Consider the following 6,378-nt stretch of genomic DNA (forward strand, 5'->3'; position numbering starts at 1 on the left):
TGCTTTTGAGAATCAATGAAAAAATCGCTTCTATAAATCTGTTGGGGAAAGTTGGTTTGTAACATTTTATGGGATCATCCCAGTTTCAAATATTCATCCCATGGCTGGTCCCATAGGCCTTTAAAAATGTCTTAGAAATTTCAATATTTAAGTCTTTATATTTTTGAAACTGCCTCTTGCACCTGTGTGCGACACAGCGCTGTTTGGTGGCCCACGCAATTTCATTTTTAATTTTAAAAATATGGTCTTTTAGTTTAGAGAATAATTATAACAAAAGCCCTAGTTGTTTCTTTTTGAAGATTTTATTCACTTATTTGACAGAGAGAGAAAGAGAGAGAGAGCAAGCACAGGTGGGGAGGGAAGGCTGAGGCAGAGGGAGAAGTAGGCTCTGCATCAAGCAGAGAGCCTGATATGGGGCTCGATCCCAGGACCCTGAGATCACGACCTAAGATGAAGGCAGATGCTTAACTGACTGAGCAACCCAGGTGCCCCTCAAGTTGTTTCTTCATAACACGTATATAACAAAAGGATTTTCTTTTCGATTGCAGTTGACTCTCGAACAACACTGGTTTAACTGTGTGGGTCTACTTAAATGTGGCTTTTTCAGTAAGTCTATTTCAGTGCTGTAAATGAATTTTCTCTTTCTTTTGATCGTCTTGATAACAGCTTGCTTTATTATAAGAATACAGTGCATAACACAGGTAACATGCGAAATATGTGTTAATCGACTGTTTCTATTGTTACTAAGGCTTCTGGTCAACAGTTGGCTCTTAGCAGTTGAGTTTTGGGGGAGCCCAAAGTTATACTTGGATTTTCCACTGTGCAGGAAGTCAGCCCCCCAACCGAGCGTCAGCTATATATGCAAAACCTCAAACCTTAGACAAGTCCTTGACTCTTCTCTCCTTTCCTATCCCACATTCAATTAATTAAGTTCTGTTGGCTTTATCACCAGAATGTATTTGGAATCTGGCTACTTCCTACTGTCCCCACTGCTCCAGCTGCTCTCTGCAGTCTTCCTCCTTCTCTCTCCCTTGCACCTTCCTCCCCAGTCCCTGGGGCCTCCTTGTTGCTCTGTGAACACGCCAAGTTCAGGGCCTGCACTACTGTTCCTGGATATCCGCAAGGCTCACCCCATTACTCCGCCTTTACTCAGGTCTTTGCCCAAATGCAGCCTCCCCCTCAGGATCTCCCTGGCCCCCTAGGTAGCATCTGTTCCTCCACCTCCTCTGCCCAGCTCGGCTGATCAGAAGTGATTTATCTCATTGCTGCTTTCTTCCCTCCACTAACATGTAAGTTCCGTGAGGATAGACTTTGTCTTGTTCGCTGTGGACTCCCTACCTTCTGGAAGAGTGCCTGGCCTGTAGAGATACTCAGTATATATCTGTTGTAAGATGAAATATCACTCACACTGGGGAGTGCGGAACAAACAGGCAGGAGTGTGGGTCATCACAGAGCCCTAAACACTCATGTGTCCGAACACATTTCCAAAATACCTTCTCATGTCTGGAAAGGTTTTTGCCAGACCAAAGATTTTTGTTCTTCTGAAATGCCTTCCACAAACCTGGCTCTGTTATCCTCCATTTCCCTAGAATTCTCCTCTCAGTGATAAATTTTTTAGTGTTAGGCATCAACCTCTTTCGTGGGCCTTTTTTTTCCTTTTGTACTTATCCTTATGGACGGAGCACTTACATATAATAGAATGCATCATTTTTAAGGGCTGGTTTGTTGGTTTTGACGAACACACACAGCAGTTTAACAACCACCCCAGTGGAGACAATCGAACATATCCATGACCCCCCAAAATAGTCCCTCATGTCCCTCGGCAGGAGGTCCTCAGTCCTAAGCACTGGCTCTGAACAAGCACGGATCTGCTTCCCGTCATCACAGATAAATTCTGTCTGTTCTAGAATTGTGTATAACTGGAAGCATACAGTATGTACTCTTCATTTTCTTGCTCCTTAGAATGTTTCTTAGACTCATCCATGATAGTTTCCATATCAGTGGTTCGTCCTCTTTACTGCCGGGTGAAATTAGCAGACCATTCTATTAAATAGAAAACCCTCCCAGGGTGGGCAGTTGGCAATCGTGGGAGTCCCTTAACACTTTAGTCTGAAATGAATTTCTTTCTTTCTTTCTTTCTTTTTTCGTTGAGCAATATATGGAAAGTATAAGAACATTCGGGTAACTGGAAATGAGGAGGGAGGCCTGACAAAGGCAAGAGGCTGAAAGGCAATTTTGCCAGCATCACCAGTTTGCTTGTCTTTCGTGTACAGACTCTAGAAGCTGCCTTCCCGCCATCAGTGCATGAAATCCAAGAGTGAGTAAATGAGTCTTGCTGAACACTTGCTAGGTGCTGGGTGTAATTCTATTCGATGTGCTTGACAACACTGTGAATTACATGTCAGGTACTCCCTTCTTTCAGATGAGGAAACAGCCCTGGAGCCATTAGTGGGATTCCAGCCTGGTCTTCCTCACTCTGAAGTTCAATCATTCAAGCTCATTTTAAGTCCCTGGAGGAAGTGCAGCCCAGCTGGAGAGAGGGGGAGGGGAAGAAGAGGGAGAGAGGAAAAGAAAGCATGAAATGGGAGAGGAGAAGAGAGGTCAGGACAGATCCTCTGAATGAGAGAGAGCTCCTGGGAGGGGGAGGAGATTCAGGGAAGCTGCATTGGGTTTCCCCGCATGGAACCAGTCTGGGCACTTCATGGGATGCGATCCTCTAACCCAGGCTCAGGGTTACTGGCAATGGCTCTCTGGTTTCATTCAGCATGGTCGCCTCAGCGCAGAACTTCCCTCTGGAATTCAGACACTGAGTATGGGCGCAATCGTAAAGTCAGTTCCAAAGCCGGTGGGGAGGCCTGGGCTGGCCCGGGGCCTGCTTCCTAGCCCGCTCACCAGAGCCAGCGTGCTGACCTGACCGCAGGCACGGGCTCCCTGCACCCTGCATTCCCGGGCTTCAAGTGTCATCTCTCCCGAGCCACACGTGTTTACCCTTTGCACACTCCACTTCTCTCCCTTCCACCTGGTGGAGGTGGGAAGGCAAACCTGGGCCACTTCAACCTGAAGCCCTTGAGATGCCCGCTGTGCTAGGTCGGCTCCCTTTACCATTTCCCATCACCAGCTGCTGGTGGTGGGAGGGAGGGTGGGGGGGGGTGATGAAAGATTGCCCACATTTCAGAGGTGTATTAGTTTCCTAGGGCTGCTGTCACAATGTATCACAAACCAGGTAGCTAAAAACAACCCCAGTTTATTCTTTCATTTCTGGAGGCTAAAAGCCTGCAATCCAGGTGTTGGCAGGGTTGGTTCCTTCTGGAGCTCTGAGGGAGAATCTATCCTGCCCCTCCCTCCTAGCTGCTGCTGGTTGTTAACCTTGCTGTTGCTTGTGGCAGTGTGACTCCAGTCTCTGCCTGTGTCCCATGGCTTTCTTCTCCATCTCCTCTGTGTCTGGGTCTCTCTGTATCCTCTTCTTCTAGGGACACAAGTCACTGGATTTCGGGCCCCTGGAGTTGCTGTCCATCTTAACATGGCTTCCTCTTGGGCCCCTGCTTCCTGCTCCAAGGAATGAGCCCTGCATCCGGCCCCTGCTCTGCGGGAACCCTGCTTGCCAGAGGAGTCTGGGATTCCGCACTCAATCTGGCCGCTGTCCACTTGTCCAGCTTTGCCCCCCACTGCCCACACTTTGCCCTCGGACTGGAATGTTCCCCGCCTTCCTCAGCCCTCTTCCCTCTCCAGGTGAAAAGCTCTTAGGCATCCTTGAAGCCTCTCCCCTGCGTGAGGGCCACCCTGAGTGCTGTGGGGAGTGTTGACTGTGGCCTTTGTCCCAGCTGTGGTCCTTGGGTGTTTCTCCCATGCAACACCCAACACAATGCATTGCTTTCCCTTCGTTATCGCCCACCTCCCCACCAAACTGAGCACCTTAAAGGCAGCTACCATTTCAAGCCCCCACAGTGACACAGAAGATGGTCCACAGCTGTTCAATGGCTGAATAAGCATGGACATTCCCTTCAGGGCATAGAGACCTAGGAGCATATTTCCCATACTTGTATTATATTCCCTACAATGCTTGGTGTGCAATTGGCTCTCCGAAGCTTCCTGTGTGGTTTAGCCATTGAATGGAAAAGCGACTGAAGTGAAGGGAAAGAAATGGGGGGAGCCCTAGGCCTGAGGTTCCTGAATTCTGAGGTAGTGCAGCTTAAGGGGCCAGAAGCAGGGGGCGCCTGGGTGGTTCAGCGGTTGGGCGTCTGCCTTAGGCTCAGGTCATGGTCCTGGGGTAGAGCCCAGCATCAGACTCCCTGCTCAGCGGGAACCCTGCTTCTCCCTCTGACACTCCCCCTGCTTGTGTTTTCTCTCTCTCTGTCAAATAAATGGATAAAATCTTAAAAAGAAAAAAAAAGGGGGGGGGGGCAGAACCAGAACATTGGTTCCTGGTTTATTTCTGCAATCAAGAGTGGGGATCGGGGGGCGTCTGGGTGGCTCAGTGGGTTAAAGCCTCTGCCTTTGGCTCAGGTCATGATCCCAGGGTTCTGGGATGGAGCCCCACATCAGGCTTTCTGCTCAGCAGGGAGCCTGCTTCCTCCTCCTCTCTCTCTCTGCCTCCCTCTCTGCCTACTTGCAATCTCTACCTGTCAAATAAAATAAATAAAATCTTTAAAAAAAAAAAAAGAGTGGGGATCAGGGGGTGCCTGGGTGGCTCAGTCCATTAAGTATCTGACTCTTGATCTCAGCTCAGGTCTTGATCTCAGGGCCATGACTTCAAGCCTTGCGTTGGGCTTCACACTGGGCATGGAACCTACTTAAAAAAAAAAAAAAAGAAGAAGAGAGTGGGGATCTAGGCAATGTTGGATGGTGGGGTGGGTAAGGGGGTGTCAGCGGGGACTGGGTTCTGGGACCCCCAGCCTGAGGCTGACCCAAGCCCATCCCCATGGAAAGTGACCCCTTGCTGGCCTTACAGCTGAATGAAGGTTCTTTCCAGCATCAGACCAGCCTCTTTTTTGGGGGAACAAGGCACCCTTATTGTGAGGCTCTCTCTACTCATCTCATTTCCAGTCATGTGAGCTTCTCTTCTGTGTTCCTTCACAATGCTACCTGTCACTGGAAGCCAGGTAACACTCAAAGGAGGCTGGTTCACTAGAGTTGGAGTCACACCTGGGTCTCCAGATTCCCTTTATACCATTTCTTCCACTGATTTCCAAGGGCCTTCAATCTTGTTCTCCAGACCATTTTAGTCTCGAATAAGAGACCTAGCAAACAAATTATTTCATTTAGTGGCCCCCTCCTTGTCCCCATCAGGGGTAACTCAAAATGACTCAGCTCTCCCATACTCCCAGGTCTCCACCCCAGCCACCCCCCCCCCACCCCACAACCAGACCCCACAGGGCTTTTGTGGGGCGGAGCAGGGACTAGTAGAGGCAGGCAAGGTACTCGAGGCTCACAAGTGAGTGCTTAAAGAAGCACTCACTCTCAGGGCTGCATAAGTACCTCCTTAAATTTTGTATTCTGGGGTGTCCTGGCTTGGTGCTGGGCTGGGGTGTTAATAAAGGGATGGGAGGAGAAAAAGAGATTGAAAGGAGGGTAGAAGATTGAGTGCTGAGAAAACAAGATGGGGAATCTGAAATCGTGGCAAAGTGAAGAATAATGGGTGTTTCCTTTAGGTAGATATCTACTAGTGCAATTACTGGATCTATTTTTAACTATTTGAGGAACCTCAATACTGTGGAATTTAAGAAACAAAACAGATGATCCTAGGGGAAAAAAAGAGAGAGGAAAACTGAGAAACAGACTCCTAACTATAGAGAACAGACTGATGGTCTCACCCAGGTGGGGGGTAGAAGGGGTTAATAGGTGATAGGGATTAAGGAGGGCACTTGCCATGATGAGGACCCGCTGTTGTAGGTACGTACATGTTGAATCACTAAATTGGACACCTGAAATGAATATTACCCTGTATGTTAACTGAATTTTATTTTAGTTTATTTTTTAAAGATTTTTAAAAAGATTATTTAAGCAATTTCTACACCCAGCATGGGGCTCGAATTCATGACCCCAAGATCAAGAGCTGCGGGCTCTACAGACTGAGCCAGCTATTGGCCCCCAATATCTGGAATTTAAACAAAAACTTAAAAAAAAAAAGGCAAGAATAATGGGTTCATGTGGTCAGGGTAACTTTTCCCACAAAACTCACATACATACAGTTTCAGATGTCCCAGATGTTACCCAGAGAAAAAGAAGCGGAAGAGAGAACAGAACACAGTCATCCCTTTCTCATTAGGTTTCCCTGAGTTTCTTGTCCCAGGGAAGTCAAAAATTGGAAAGAAATTTCCAAAGTCATGTCCTCTTTGTTTTCACTCCATCCTCAGATACTTGACATCTTTTCTGGACATC

This window comes from Mustela nigripes, chromosome 6 (assembly GCF_022355385.1).
Source record: "Mustela nigripes isolate SB6536 chromosome 6, MUSNIG.SB6536, whole genome shotgun sequence".
NCBI classification, from domain to species: domain Eukaryota; kingdom Metazoa; phylum Chordata; class Mammalia; order Carnivora; family Mustelidae; genus Mustela; species Mustela nigripes.